The sequence below is a fragment of the Epinephelus lanceolatus genome, chromosome 16 (assembly GCF_041903045.1).
Source record: "Epinephelus lanceolatus isolate andai-2023 chromosome 16, ASM4190304v1, whole genome shotgun sequence".
Lineage (NCBI taxonomy): Eukaryota > Metazoa > Chordata > Actinopteri > Perciformes > Serranidae > Epinephelus > Epinephelus lanceolatus.
This window is the reverse complement of record NC_135749.1, coordinates 33,968,211-33,984,095: the sequence shown is the minus strand read 5'-3', so window position 1 is coordinate 33,984,095 and position 15,885 is coordinate 33,968,211. Positions and strand designations below refer to the sequence as shown.

Genomic DNA, 15,885 nt, shown 5'->3' with positions numbered 1-15,885 from the left:
GAGGTGTTAGGAATAGAATGATTTTATGTGTTTTACTATAAGTTGTGTTTCACTATATAAGTTTTAGATGTGTGAACAATGAGAATACTGAGATGATTTCAGCTGATCTGAATGTGTTTGCTTTGCAGAAGTGGAGAAGTACAGGAGAGGAAGAGACATGAAGTCTGAGGAGCACATACCGCAATGCTTAGATAATTAGTTTCATATATGGTAAAAAGAATAGAAAGTGATGTACAGATAGTAAGGTACAGCACGTGTAGGGAGTTGTGTTGTTCTCTTGTCTTTCAAAACAGGAACCACGCCCCCACCGCCAGCGGGAAGGAGTCAGATTAACACGAGGCAGGGGCGTGGTGTGGTGAAGGAGGAAGTGGAACTGCCAATGAGAAGAGGACAACGCCTTGCGTGCACAATGACACTGTTACGCTCAAATATACTGGGTCAGGGAAAGGACAGGAGGTCAGACTTCGTGAACTGACACACCTTTGTTGTTCGTCAGGGATGTGAAGTTGAGACCCAGAGCTCTGTAATTTTATTCCTTTACTGCTTAATAAACTACATTAACTGAGACCGAATATCTTCTCCTATTGCTTCATTAAAGAACACGCAGGACTGAGCTCACACATAGCACATTGGAGAGTAGGATGAGACTCTTAGTCCAACAATTTGGTGACCCCGACGTGATGAAGACGGAGAAGTGACGGAATAAAGACAACTATTCAGCGGAGGACGACAGTGTCGTGACAACACTTGGCCGGCCTGAGAAAAAGGTAAGCAGACGCCTGTTTTATCGAAGTCCTGCAATTGGAAATGCTAAAAGATTGTGTTGTCATTTTACTACAGTCTCCTAGTCTAAAATGTAAAGGAATAAAATTAAAACAAAACACAAAAGTGAAATGCCCCGGGGCAGGGTGAAAGGCCCTGGAGCAAATCATAAATTTGACTCCTAAATACGAAACATAGTCAACACCTCGACAGGACAGGGTGAAAGGCCCTGGAGCAAATCATAAATTTGACTCCTAAATATGAAACATAGTCGGGTGAAAACCCCTGAGACTAGGTTTTCCATCTAGTCTCTAAAAAAGAAAAAGACGAGTGTCCTGAGGTTGATAAGCTCGGGGGGGAACCCATAAGGTTGCTCCTTGGACAGCTGAGAATATAGTCTGAAGACACGGGTTGTCTGAGGTTGAAAGACCTTTGTGTAGATTGTTACAACACAAAAAAGAGGTTACAGAGTTCTGCGGGCAGGGGAGCGTTTTCCATGTGATCCCTAACACTGAATACTATCGCTCATGTTGAGACATCTATTCAGTGGTCCGCAGAACCACCCTGATATTGGGAGTGTAAATAAATAAGTCTTTTAAGGGGTTATTGTTTTGTGGGTGGCTTACCGACAACCAGCTATTTTTACGGGGCGAAAGAGTTGTGTAGAGTCTATTAGAGGTGACTCGAATTCCAACTCTTTTCGTGCCTGTGCGGTGGTCGCGTTCTGTGGGAAAAAAAAAAGGAAGTTGTGTAATTTCGCCTTAAGATAGAAGCCATTTGCCGCCGAGCCATAGGCACCCCGCACCCTCCTAGGAGAGCGGTGTAGAAGCTTGGGTGTGTCGGCCTGCATTTGGTGGAACTTAAGCAGCAAAATCACAAAGGTAGAAAGGGGAAAATAAGTCCGCGCGGACTGCGCTGCAGAGCGGTCATGTGGCGCTGAGTATTGTGTGTATTGTTGTAATTGTGTGAAGTTTTGTAACATCGTGACAAGTAGTACCCTCTGAGTAAAATAAGTAAGGACAGAGGAGGGACAGAGAGACATCATGGACGGTGAATTTGACAGGGACTATCGTGAGCAGGGTGGGTGTCCTCCCATCCTAGTAAAAACACAGTGCGGGGAGATTAGGAAACAGTTATTGTCAGGAGTAATAGATAAGCAGAGACAGGCTGTAGGAAAGGAGTTTGATGATTTATGGAAGGCATTACAGGCCCAAAATGAGCTTCCTGGCGATGAGGAGGCAGTAAATGTTACAAAGAAATTGCTGGTTGCAGAGGTAAAGGCGAGAGATGATTTGGAAGAACATACGAAAAAGGAGAATAAACCAAAACTCATAAAAAGACAATGGAAAAAACCAGAAGGAGGATGAGGAACGTAAACGCGCCTTGCTCCATCAGATGGCAGTTACTGCCATGGCTTATTGGAAACACACTGATAAGACTCACAAAAAAACAAAACAGAGACAAACAAACTCCGCCAACTCCTGCGCCAGTTCCTGCGCCGACACCACCAGAGCCCACCCATAATAGATTGTATCCTGAGCTACCTCAGACACCCCCAGCCCCATCTCCACCACCATACTTGGGGAGCAACAGGCAAATGCCTTTGCTGGTGATTAAGGAGGGAGTGATCAATGCAGATGTGGTGGATGAGGAGGAGTATGAGAAAGTTAAACAGGAAGTAACTAGGGAAATAAGACAGGGGTTAGCACATGTAGAGAGACTGAGACAGGAAGTAGCAAACGTTTTGTCTAATGCACAGAGTGTGCATCAGGACCCCCTGAGGTCTTTCAATTGGGGCAAGGAACAGGAAGAGGAGGTGTGCAGCATAGATAGCAGAGGCAGCGGCAGGAGCATAAAACAGGGCCCTCTCTCCACCAGTACACCTAAAGTGGAGGCTGGAGGGGAAGAGTCAAGAGCACTAGCAGAAACAGTGTTCCAAATAAGGGGGAATAGAGAAGATTCAGGGAGGAATAGCAGCAGAAGGAAGAGTGAGAATAAGACGCAAGAACCACGTCAGTATGATGCAGAAGAGGAAGCAGATGACGAGGGAGATCAGATATGGTCAGACACAGACTCAGGGGAAGAATACGAGGAGAGAGCAGTGAAGCTTACAGGATTAATAAAGTCATATACAATGCCATCAGAGAAAGACAGAGAAGGACAGTGCAGAGTCAGCACAGGTTCAGCTGTTGAAACTCCAATTGGAAGATACATGTCGTAAAACCAACGATGCAAAAAAGCAGAGAAAAAATCAACCAATCAGATGGTTCAGCAGCCTCCGCCCTCCCCCATACACACTCCAGATCTATTTCCGACCCCAGAGTGGGTTGATCCTTGCCCTCCCCATTGGAGTGGCTCGAGAGGAGGTACAGGAGGATTCAGAGGCAGGGGTGGGGGTCGTGGCGGCCCAAGAGGGGGTCAGGGCGGTAGAGGGTGTTTTATTTGTGGAGCCACCTTGAATCTCCCTGTGTCTAAACACCAAATATCATCCTCAGCAGTTGAACTAACTGGGTTCTCGGGACAACCACAAAATCTGCCGCTCACCAAACCACTCACTACCACCATACTCCAGGCTGAACAGACATTTTCACGCAGATATGTTTCTTCTTTGTCATGCCCTGTGAATCTATTGGGGAGAGATGTGCTGCTGAAGTGTGGAGCTTCCATACTCTGCACCCAGATGGGCTGATAGTGACCTTCCCAAATGGCTACACTGTGAACTGCTCGTTAACAACTGTGCATTCCTCCTCGCAAATGTTGTTATCAGCGGATACCTCCCCCACGGCTGAAGGACATTGGGCTGATATCTACTGGGGCCTTCTCGAGCCAGAAACCATGGAGACGCCTGGCATTGGCACTCTCTATCAGTCTTGGCGTCCCTGGGTTCAGTCATTAAATCCCTACACGCCTCCTCCCGATCCCCTCCATGTAACTCTTTATTATGACAGGAATGGCGACAAGCTGTATCAACAGGCATTTTATGAGACAGAAGGGAAAATGTAGGAGATAACATCCACCTGCATACTGGTGGGAAATGAGGGAGTGGCTGCAGCTGTTGAACTGACCTCAGAGCAATTGCAGTGGTATGAGGCGGCGGAGGAAGCCTCCCCTCACATATCCTTGGCAGTACATGCAAAACATCAAGCCAAAGACTTAGGCCCTATGTGTAAAAAACACTATTCACAGATGGATGTTGTTTTAGACATCCAATGGAGGGACTCAAAGCAGCATATGCAGTGGTAAGACAGACAGAGACAGGGTTTGAGGAAGTGATTACAGAAAGTGTGACAGGAAAAGAATCATCTCAATTGGCTGAACTCCAAGCAATGATTGCAGCATTAGAATGGTCAGAAGGGAAAAGAGTGAACATCTACACAGACTATGTGTAGACTATGTATGTGTACCTATGTCGTAGGAGCGATCCATGTGGAAATGGCACAGTGGATCAGATCTGGCTTTTTAACAGCAGCAAAGACCCCCATTAAGCATGAGAAGGATATGAGGAGACTACGGGAGGCTCTGATGAAGCCGGTACAGGTAGCAGTGATTAAATGCAAGGGTCATGACAAAACAGGGACAGTTGTCTCCAGAGGGAATGACGCAGCAGATGTGGCAGCCAAAAGAAAGGCAGGATACAGTCAGCAGTATGTAATGCTACAAACAGAGAGAACAGTGCATGACCTCCTGCCGCCCTGTGATGTAAATATGTTAATAGCAGAACAGCAGAAAGCCTCTCCAGAGGAGCTCACAGTCTGGAGAGAAAGAGGAGCAGTAAAGACAGAGGGTATGTGGGGGTCTCCAGATGGGAGACCTGCACTGCCCCCAGGGCTGAGGAGATCAGTCCTTCAAGAAGCTCATGGTGTGACTCACTGTGGGAAAATGCAAATGGCGCGATATCTCACTCATTTGTGGCACCCGTTTGCCAGCAATGATTGAGAATCACGTCCAAGAATGTAAGATATGTACAGAATACAATGTTAGACCCACGGTGAAACCACATCAGGGGGAGATTTCCCCTCCCTAAACTCCCAGGTCAAGAGGTCATTATTGACTATACAGACATGCTAGAGAGAGTGGGAGGGTACAGGTGTCTTCTGGTGGCAGTGGATGCATACACTGGTTGGCCAGAAGCCATACCTGCCAAATCAGAGGATGCAAAGACAGTAATCAAATTTCTGATAAATCAATATATCCCCAGGCACGGGTTCCCCAAACAAATCAGATCTGATAACGGGACTCACTTTAAAAACAAAGACCTACAGCAGGTAGAGAAGGCATTGGGGCCAAAACATACATTTGGCACAGTCTATCATCCACAGTCACAGGGCAGAGTGGAAAGAATGAATCAGTCTATTAAGGGAAAAATAGGCAAGATTTGTGCCCAGACTAAAATGACTTGGGTGGATGCACTACCCCTAGCTCTATTATCCATCAGGAGCTCTGTTAACTCACTGACAGGTTTTACTCCATATGAGCTGAAAACAGGGCAACAGTTCCCGGGACCGGGAGCTGGGATTCAAACTACAGAAGAGGAAGAAAGTCCTCTAAAATATAAACCGTATTATGACCAACTAACAGCATTGGTGTCAGCTTTCTCCAAACAGGTGACAGCAGCTCGGGAGGGAGCAGAAGGAAAGGGGCACCCAACATCAGAGTGGGTCCTGCTCAAGGTGATTAAAAGAAAGTGGTCGGAGCATAGGTGGACTGGCCCCTACAAAGTCGTGGAACGGACGTCCCACACCGTCAAACTACAGGGAAAAGGTGACACATGGTATCACTGGAGTCAGTGTGCAGTGGCAGAGACACCTGCCCGAACACTGGAAGACATAAGAGACAATAAAAAAAAAAAAAAACTCACTCACACCTACATTTACTCTTAGTTCAGCATAAGTGCGGTAAAGATATCCTGTGATCAATGTGAAGGTTAGAAGCAACACTTTGCCCAGAGTACGATTGAATATAGCAGGCCAGGATATACTGAAAGTCTGCTTGCCACATTTTTATATTTACACTCCATATTTACCTTTACTTTTTACATTTACATTCATTTATGCATTATAGAGGAAATGATGAGATTGTTGGGCTCTACTCCCAACAATCTCATCATTCAACGCCACCATAAGTGGTGTTGGCTGGGAGGCTTTGTATTGACCTGTGTTATTGTTTTACCCTTTTTTATATTTTGAGTCTTCCCCCAGAGACAAAGCCACAGAGCAACCACGAAACCGAACGACAGGGGGACAGGGGACACTGTCGGAGCAGTTGGCGGCCACCTCCCTAATGACAATCCAGAACCGAATTGCCTTAGATATGCTTTTGGTGGAGAAAGGGGGTGTCTGCTCTATGTTCCAGGGTCTCTGCTGCACTGTCATCCCAAATAACACAGCTCCAGATGGGTCAGTCACTAAAGCACTGGAAGGGCTACGTACACTCTCCGAAGAGATGCATGAGCATTCAGGTATCGATAACCCCATAGGCGGAGTGTTCAAACAATGGTTTGGTAAGTGGAAGAATCTAGTGGTATCGGTATTTTTGTCTGCGGTGGGAATGCTCGGGGTGTTAGCATTGTGTGGCTGTTGTTGCATCCCATGCATCAGGTCTCTCTGTGAAAGGATCATAGTGTCAGCAGTGGAGAGAAAACATCCACAACCCTCACCGTATCAGATGACTCAAATGGAGACGGCCACCCTATTGGGGGAACCGCCGACAGATTCAGATTCAGATTCAGAAGAAGACAAAGTATGAGTGGTCTCATGTGTATGAGACCAAAAGGGGGAGTTATAACTTTTTGTTTCAAAAGAAACAAAAAGTGCAGTAATCACAAGACCTAAAAAGGGGGACCTGGATACATTGGGACTGAAAAAAAAGTGGCCTCAGTCCTATGAGGCCAAAAGGGGGACTGTTGGGAATAGAATGATTTTATGTGTTTTACTATAAGTTGTGTTTCACTATATAAGTTTTAGATGTGTGAACAATGAGAATACTGAGATGATTTCAGCTGATCTGAATGTGTTTGCTTTGCAGAAGTGGAGAAGTACAGGAGAGGAAGAGACATGAAGTCTGAGGAGCACATACCGCAATGCTTAGATAATTAGTTTCATATATGGTAAAAAGAATAGAAAGTGATATACAGATAGTAAGGTACAGCACGTGTAGGGAGTTGTGTTGTTCTCTTGTCTTTCAAAACAGGAACCACGCCCCCACCGCCAGTGGGAAGGAGTCAGATTAACACGAGGCAGGGGCGTGGTGTGGTGAAGGAGGAAGTGGAACTGCCAATGAGAAAAGGACAACGCCTTGTGTGCACAATGACACTCTGTTACGCTCAAATATACTGGGTCAGGGAAAGGACAGGAGGTCAGACTTCGTGAACTGACACACCTTTGTTGTTCGTCAGGGACGTGAAGTTGAGACCCAGAGCTCTGTAATTTTATTCCTTTACTGCTTAATAAACTACATTAACTGAGACCGAATATCTTCTCCTATTGCTTCATTAAAGAACACGCAGGACTGAGCTCACACATAGCACATTGGAGAGTAGGATGAAACTCTTAGTCCAACAGAGGCAACAATTGACTTTGTAGTTAAATTAAAGAGTGTTGATGGCAAAGTAACATCACAAGAAAATGTAAAAACAAGCCCTGCCGTAATACATGTACACATGTTTGTAAGAAGCTGAATTTAATGGAATGTCTCCCTCAGCCAAGCCACTGTCCCAAGATGCTTCAAAACCTCTACCATTATCCCTGTGGCCAAAAAAACTGGACGTATCCCGCCTTCACTTCACACTTCACTCGGTCCTGTCTCATCTGGACCGTACAAACACCTTCGCCAGGATCCTGTACATGGACTCAAGTTCAGAGTTTAACACCATAATTCCCCAGAGACTAACAGATAAGCTGCTTCAACTTGGCATCAACACCGCCACCTGTCCCTGGATCCTGGACTTTCTGACTGAGAGACCTCAGTCACTCCAAGTTGGTAACATGACCTCCAACACAATCACGCTGAGCACAGGATCCCCTCAAGGATGTGTACTCAGCCCTTTCCTGTCTACACTGCTTACACATGACTGTGTAGCGAGACACCAGGGGCACCTGATTTTCAAGTTTGCGGATGACACCACAGTTGTTGGGCTCATCCACATGAACAATTAAGACATGTACAGGGACAAGCTTTTTCAGAGCTGATGCAGGAACAGGGCTCTGAGCATCATCAGGGATCCTTCACACCCTCTCCTCAGGCTTTTTGAACTGCTGCCATCAGGCAAACGCTACCGCAGCGTCAAATCTGGGACCAGTACTTCTTAACATCTTCCTCCCACAAGCTGTCAGGGTGCTAAACAGTTAAACTGGCCTCTCTGCTGCATGCACCTTATACATACTGCACAGCACTGCACATGGCCACTGCCAACTGTCACTTTTTCTGAAAATGGTCACTGCTGATATGTGATGTGTGAGTGTCATACTAGACTTTTAGTTTGTGATTTATTGCTGGATAGTTAGGGTTTTAATGTTTTTCATTGATGTGTATTTTATGGTATTCGTATTTATTAATTTTGTGTTGGAACGACCCCCGCAAACACTATTTCGTTTTACCTGCATTACTGTTGTATGTTTGGTGAGATGACAATTAAAGCCTGGTTTGATTTGATACATTTCTGAGAGCAGTACATAATGATGAATGAACATAATTTTTGCTCGACCACCTGTCCTCAAAAATGTCTGTGTACAGCACTGATCGGCACATCTGGGAATTGATAGTATACAGTATGTTGGACGTTTCTATTCACATCCCCCACAACTGCAGAGCAACACCAGCACACAGTCCCGTTCTTATGCATAACTCTCTCTGGTGCTGTTGAAGCTGACCAGCACACCGGGAACCAGCAGGTGTGTGTCCCCCAGCACCGGTGTATTAATTTGTGCTTGTCATAGTTACGGACTCTCACATCTAGGCTAGGTCACCTCCTGCATCTGTTGTTGATGTTTCAGAACAGCATGTCAATCTATGCTTGTATGAAATATACAGTTTCTGCTCATCAGATACATTAAGTCTTTTTCAAAATACACTCACAAAGTCGGTAATGCACCTCGTTTTACATTTATTTCCTTGTGCAACAAAAGCACATGGTTAGGTTGAGAAAAAAATATCATGGTTTGGCTTTAAACTGACACAGAGAGTGAACAGCTGGCTCCCTTGCAAGGTCCAGGGTTTGTTGGACCCATCCACCCCCCCTCCTGTCTTTCCAGCTCTTAGGGCCTGTCCCAGTACCCCCCCTTAGCCCTACCCCTTGGCCCTACCCCTAGATTTGCGCGTTCCCGCGAGGGGTGGGGGTGTCCCAATTCCTTTTTGCGTGTAGGGGTAGGGGGCATAACGAGGGGTAGTGGGTATGAAACTAGCCCTTCGGAGCGAGGGATTTCAGATGCTGACTTGCCAGCGAGGGGTAGATGTCGCCATGGCTACCACCGAGCAAGAGACAGGGAAAAAAGTTCATACATGTACGTATAATTTCACAAATAAACATGGAACTTTTGTAAAAACATTTGCGAATAACTGTGTATTTGTGTAGAGAACGGTATAACGATTTTTTTATTGCTATTCACGATGTCTTGATTGGAGTTGACAGAAAGCTTGTTGTCAGGTTGCTTGTTAGCTAGCTAGCTAGCTCGCACTATCTGGCGTCTGTCATCTGTCCTGTTCTGCAAAATTGTCGGAATTTTCACATTGCGATAACACGCCAGCTAACTATGCTGCCTCGTAATGTTAGCTGGTTAGTTAGCTAGCTAGCAGAAGTCCCCTGTCGAACGAAGCACGATGAATACAGCAAACGCGATCGGTAGGATGAACTCAACTGAAGACTCCATTGTAGATGCCGGTTGGAAATGTAGATGGCTGGCAGCTTCCCGTTTAAAATAGTTACGTATGCGTGAACGTAACCGACATGGTGACGTAGTGAGTGGTGTCCCAATTCCTAGGGAATGATTTCAACCCCTACCCCTTGTTGCTTCATTTCGAGGGCCAAGGGGTAGTGGGCAAGGGCTAGGGGTAGGGCCAAGGGCTAAGGGGTAGTGGGTAAGGGGGGATATTGGGATTTGGCCTTAAAGGCGCTGTATGTAAGAATGTGGCCAAAACGGGTACTGCACTCAAATTCAAAATACTGCTGCGAGTCGTGTCCGCCCCCCCTCCCCTACAGACTCGTGGTTGCCAGATAGGTTGGCGCATCCGTCAAGCAATGAGCGAGGAGCGACCATGGCAAGCGACGAGTCCTACACTTTAAGTTGTAAGTAAATAAAGTTTCTAGTCAATACTGAACAACATGGTGGTTTTAGCAGTATGGCGCTCCCAAGCTGACGCTAAGCTAACGTTAGATAAAGTTACAATTTCCCGTTTATTTTGACTTGTTACAGCCTGATACAGAGCTAACGCTAGATAACATTAGCATTTCATGTTTATTTTGACTTGTTTCAGCCTGATACAGACCCTAGCTATTCACTACCAAGTGAGGCTGATGATGAGCCAGGTGACCGGTGCAGACAGAGGAAGAGAAGTGCGAGAGGTGGAAGAGGAGGAGAAGGAGGAGGAGGAGAAGAAGAGCGAGCAGCTCCTGTTCCAGGGGGCAGAGGACAGCGAGGTGGAAGAGGAGGAGGAGGAGGAGGAGGAGGAAGAGGAGAGCGGGCAGCTCCTGGTCCAGGGGGCAGATGACAGAGAGGTGGAAGAGGAGGAGAAAGTGCCGGTCCCAGTGACAGAGGAGGTGGCAGAGGAAGCAGAGGATGAGGAAAGAATCCAGGGAATCCAAAATGACAGAAGGGTTCAAACAGAGGTTAGTGTTTTCCACAAGAGGTTTTCATAGAGTATGCTAAAACTGTGCTAAATGAATACTGCAGTGACATCATGGCTATAAGTAAGACCTTTAGTGTAGACCATCTGAATTATATGGGTCGGAGGCAGTGTTATATGGATGTCAGGTTTTTTTTTAATAAGTTGAAATGCATAACATTGTTTCTTTTGTGATGTGTTTACCTAGGCATTCATTCAGCAGATGAGGGAAGTGAAGCTAAGACTGCTTGCCACCCAGCTTTTTTCTCGGGAGCCAGGGTTGGTTTTTGATGCCCTAGAGATCTTCAGGGACACCCCTACTCCTCCACCAGCGGCCGCTCTTCCTTGGTGCACCTGTGGCAACTGCAGGGAGATGGCCACATATGCAGAGAGAAAATGCTGTGGCCAGGGTCCTATCCACTGCATCAGCCAACTGCCACACTTCACCCTGTACTGTCTGGACCTTCACAGACGGCACAGGAATGATGTGTTGGTGGATGGTGATGCTAGAGAGCCAGGGGAGGACAGGAGGGAGTACCGATATGCTGCCTATCGGCAGTATATATTTTGGCAGCATGGGTCATTGGGCCAGGGTAACCGTTGTGTAATCCCTAGCTGCTGGGTATGGAGAATTAGGGACAAATACCCTGATCCTCAGGGCCAGTACACAGGCTTTATGCCCACTATTTGATTCAATTTGACCCTATATTGTGTTCCTGCATGTTTGCATTACTGTTCATATTTCCGTTATTTATTGTTACAATTGTTATTTGTTATTTATTGTTAATTGTTATTTTTTGTTGTCACAATATATTGTACATACAATTGGATTTTAGTGTGATTGTAATGACTCTTTGTTTTTGTTTTTCAATAAAAAAAAAACGTCTATTCACAATAGCACTGCTATGTCTTTGACCATGATAGCATACCAGAAATGCTGAAATCAGAATATTATCATATGTTGTGAAAGTTCATTATGTCCAATTCTAAAAAACAAACCAAAAAACTCAGAACATTGTCATTACCAAAAAATATAAAATTTGGTATAGTAGTGAAGATCTAACTAAAATATAAATGTAGAAGTAAAGATTTAGCTATTCTGTCCTCTTTCAGTCATTTCAGTTTGAAAATAGTGCAATAAACCTCAAGATGAAGTATAAATAACACACACTACAGATCATATGGCGACTTCATTTTACTGAGCAGATAGTTTTTGCAAAATAACATCCCTAAATTTACAATAAACACCAATAACAAAAGAGAGTAAACACATAGTAAACACAGAGTAAATAAAATTTACAATATGTCTAATGACAATGTGTTGAAAGTATTGAGGCTCCATACTGCTCTTGCTGCTCTTTAGCCACTCTGGAATGCTGAGGAGAAAAACAAATAAAATGAAAAATCCATGGATTAAAACATTGGCACAGAGATATGTAAAAATACAGATTTCTTGTCTGTGCATGAAGTTATGTTACACATGAGATCTAACTTGTAGAGTGTCTTATGTAGCCCGATGGGTAAGAAGTGAAGACATTCCACCTACCAAGACCTCTCCTGACTTTGGTGTGCAGGAGTTCCTCCACAGTTGGTGCCGGCACAGGGGGAAGCACTCCAAGTGATACAGCTGAGGAGGAGCCGGCTGCTAATGCTATGTACCGGGACACTGCTAATGCTGCTTGCCGTGCAGCTAACATTTGTTTCTCAAAAAAATCCACCTGCACATGGGCTACAATGTATGATCGAAAATGAATAACAGTTGAAAGTATTCGAAATGTCCATCCCTGTCTAGCTATGATGCTAGTTAGCCAACTTTGGCTATAGCTTACCTGTCGAGGAGAAGAGTAGCCACTTCGACATCCGTTTTCAAATTCTTCTCCGCTTTCAACCGTCTCCACCATTCAAACACATCTCCTATATAGACCCTTGCTTTGCCTCGACTTTTGTCTTGGCGTTTTTGGGACTCATAACGAGGTCGTTTGGTTTTAGTCGCACCGTCAGCCATTGTAGCTCAGTCGTAACTGGCAACCTGGATGCTGAGACTCTACTGACTGCATGATTGGTCGACGGCGGTGGGTGGCGCAACAGGCCAAAACACAAATTCAAAACATAAACATGATTTGCAGACTGCAAAAAAAATTTTTTAAATGCAAATATTCTGGCTGTACTATTGTTGTCGGTGAGATCAGTATGTTATATGAACATTATTCCTTAGTCTCTGTGACACATTAGTATTATTTTACAACTATTTGCTTTAGATTTCTTACATATAGCTCCTTTAATATTACTTTGTTACCGGTGGCATTACAAAGTTACGTTGCTTGGTGGGATTACTCGGTGATGCCACCCAGTGGCATTACAAACTGACACCCCCCAGGTACAGATCATATTGCCATAAAAGGTGTCTTTGCACGTCAGCATCTGATGCTGAAATCACTGAATAAGCATAGGTATTTGATAAGTTCATAATGAGAACAGGCTGGACTTAACCCTGATGTATGTCTGGTTAAAATGTTCTTCTATAGTTTTGTCTGCTTTAATGAACTTTGTCAACACTGCCCATATTTAGACCATTTTAATAGTTATTATTCAGGTCAGGTTTTTACAAAGATTCATATGTAACAAGGGTTTGATCTGTTCCTAGAAATGATCCCAAATCTTTACATGAATAGAAATAAGTTGGAAAGGGGATTTTTAGAATAAGATATATAAAGCAGCATATCATCTGCATTTCAAGATGGCAAAAAAAGATGGCAGCATGCACTTGTGCAGCAGTTCTTGGCTCTCTAGTCTGGTGCATATTTTGTGTGTTTGATTATAATGGAAACATGGCTACATTTGCTCATTCCCAAAGCCACATTACAGCTAGCGGGCTACACTAGCTACCGACAGGACAGGAGCAGGGAGTCAGGTAAGAACAAAGGAGGGGGACTCTGTATCTATATTCACCATGACCGGTGTACTGACAGCAGGATTGTTTCCCGACACTGCTGCCCTGATCTTGATGCCCTCTCGGTGTCATGTAGATCCTTCTATCTACCCTGAGAGAGGCAGAACTGACAGCACTGCGTCCACTAATGGTGCACTGGCTGAGGAGCTAAACCGCTTCTTTGTCAGGTTTGAGGTTAATATGACAACTGAAGTCTGCAACCATCATCCCGGTCCCCAAAAAGGCAGTCTCAGGGGATTTGAACAAATATAGACCGGTTGCACTCACTCCTGTGAAAGTGAAGTATTTTGAAAAACTGGTCCTCCATCACATCAAAACCAACCTTCCACCCTCCTTCAACCTGCATCAGTTTGCCTATGAAGCCAAAAGGTCAACTGAGGATGCTATAGCTATCACTATCCACACTGTGCTGAGTCACTTGGAACACCAAGAGAGCTATGTGAGGATACTCCTCCTTGACTTCAGCTTGGCATTCAATACAATCCCACCAGACATCCTGGTTGGCAAACTGCTGGACTTGGGTCTCTCCTCCTTCATCTGTGCCTGGATCAAGGAATTCTCTCAGCACTGGCTCCCCACAGTGCTGTGTGCTGAGCCCTCTCCTTTACTCTCTGTATACTTACGACTGCTCACTAGCCCACTCGTCCAATAACATCTTTGAATTCGCAAAGGACACAACCATCATCTCGGAGGAGGATGAGTCCCTGTACAGGAAGGACGTACAGAGACTGTCAGAGGGGTGCTCAGTGAACAACCTTACACTGAACATCACAAAAACAAAGGAGATGATACTGGACTTCAGGAAGAAGCGTGACACAGACCAGTGTACAGTTCTTTGTTTGATGTCACAGCTAATTTTGCTGTATTCCCTTGTGATGACAACAAAAGCTTTCTATTCTGTTCTAACAAATGATATACAATATCTTTCATCTGGGATTCCATTCTACAAGAACATTAATATTTATTTTCTTTTTTTTTTAACAATATTTTTGAGGGCTTCTTTGCCTTTAATCGATAGGACAGGTTATTAGTGTGAAAAGGGGATAGAGAGAGGGGATGACATACAGCAAAGGGTCATGGGTTGGAATTGAACCCCCGGCCGCTGCGGCAAGGACATGGGTCGCCTGCTCTCCCGGGTCAGCTAATGGGTACCCGAACATTACTATTTCAAAGTACTATTTCATCAAAACATTCAATGAGAGTTAATATTTAAAATACAAAGACGGATTCATCAAACAGTCATGTCCATGTTTGGTACTATAAAAATAACTGCTGTCATATGTTGCTATCTGAAATGGTCGCAGTTGAATGGAATGTGTTTTCATGAAAGATTGTTATCAACTAATGTTTCACTAGCACTTAGTCCCTCAGTCATTCCTAATTTGTTCCTTAGTGAGTACTCAAAATAGTTTGTCCCTTATTGTGAAGTATCACCTGGCAGACTGACATGTTAAACTAAGAAAACAACATGGTAAACATTAAACTTACTTGTTTAATCTACATACATCCTTGTGTTGAAAATGTGTTATCAGTGGGCCTACAGGGAACCTGCATCTGCGAAATTTCAGTGGCAACTCCATAGTTCTCCCATTTGATTTAAAATAAATACATTAAAATTAATGCATTTACATTTTTCTTAATTTATTATTGTATTACATCACAAGAAAAACAAACAACCAAAAAACGTCAGCTAAATTCTGCAGATTTTCATTCATGATCACTGTAACAGTAAATAAATTGGTTCTAGTCATCAGGAAGAAAGGAACATCTGACCTCATTTCTTGCTGGACTTGTTATCTGAAACTGTTTTATCATGCAATCTATGAGGAAATAACGTGCAAGTCAATCATGGGTTTTTTGTTTTGTTTTTACAAGAGGGCTGTGAAGACAGACACAGAGGTACAAAACAAACTGAAACAACTTTAGTTTGTGTGTAATTTGACAGACCTTTATAATCCACAGTTCTGGTATTATCAGGAGAATATTAACAAGTTGTCACTGAAACTACTGCTGTGCTGCAGACAGTGCCCTTTGTAAAGCATGCTGTACTCACTGACAAGTGCTTTATAAATAAAGCTTTACAGGTGAATTGCATCAAGTCCAATGGGTCAAATTTTGTGTGTTATATGATACACTGCCTGCTTCTTCTAAAGGTCTCTGTCTGTGCTTGTCTGCTGCTAAAGACACATGAACACATAACAGAGGCTCAAATTACCACACAGAGCCAGGACAAGGAACAAGTCTCTGTTGAACACACTGTGGAGAAAATATGCTGTCATGCTACTGATAACATCTGTGTGTGTGTGTGTGTGTGTGTGTGTGTGTGTGTGTGTGTGTGTGTAAAGGGGATTTTTTTT

The 15,885-nt window shown here is 44.3% G+C and overlaps 1 long non-coding RNA gene across 1 annotated transcript; it reads left to right on the top strand.

Moving 5' to 3' along the window:
• On the top strand, positions 1-6,436 carry LOC144467396 (uncharacterized). The gene is made up of 2 exons (XR_013493627.1): positions 1-767; positions 5,353-6,436. It is a non-coding gene; the product is annotated as an uncharacterized LOC144467396 (long non-coding RNA).
• Positions 6,437-15,885: the final 9,449 nt, after the last annotated feature.